Raw genomic sequence first — 378 nt, 5'->3', positions numbered from 1 at the left:
TCACCGTGTTAGCCAGGATGGTCTCGATCTCCTGACCTCGTGATCCGCCCATCTCGGCCTCCCAAAGTGCTGGGATTACAGGCTTGAGCCACCACACCAGGCTGGAGTTTCACCATGTTGGCCAGGCTGGTCTTGAACTCCTGGGCTCAGGTCTCCCTTGGTCTCCCAAAGTGCTGGGATTACAGGTGTGAGCCACCACACCCAGCCAAAAACCTTTTTTAATTACCCGGGGCTGGGCGTGGTGGCTCGCTCCTGTAATCCTAGCACTTTGGCAGGCCGAGGCAGGAGGATTGCTTGAGGCCCGGAGGTGGAGGTTTCAGTGAGCTATGATCCCATCGCTGCACCCCACTCCCACCCCCCAAGAAAAAGAAAGAAAAG

This window comes from Mandrillus leucophaeus, unplaced genomic scaffold (genome assembly GCF_000951045.1).
Source record: "Mandrillus leucophaeus isolate KB7577 unplaced genomic scaffold, Mleu.le_1.0 Scaffold164, whole genome shotgun sequence".
In the NCBI taxonomy this organism is placed as follows: domain Eukaryota; kingdom Metazoa; phylum Chordata; class Mammalia; order Primates; family Cercopithecidae; genus Mandrillus; species Mandrillus leucophaeus.
The sequence above is the reverse complement of the archived record's forward strand: the minus strand, read 5'-3'. Positions refer to the sequence as shown.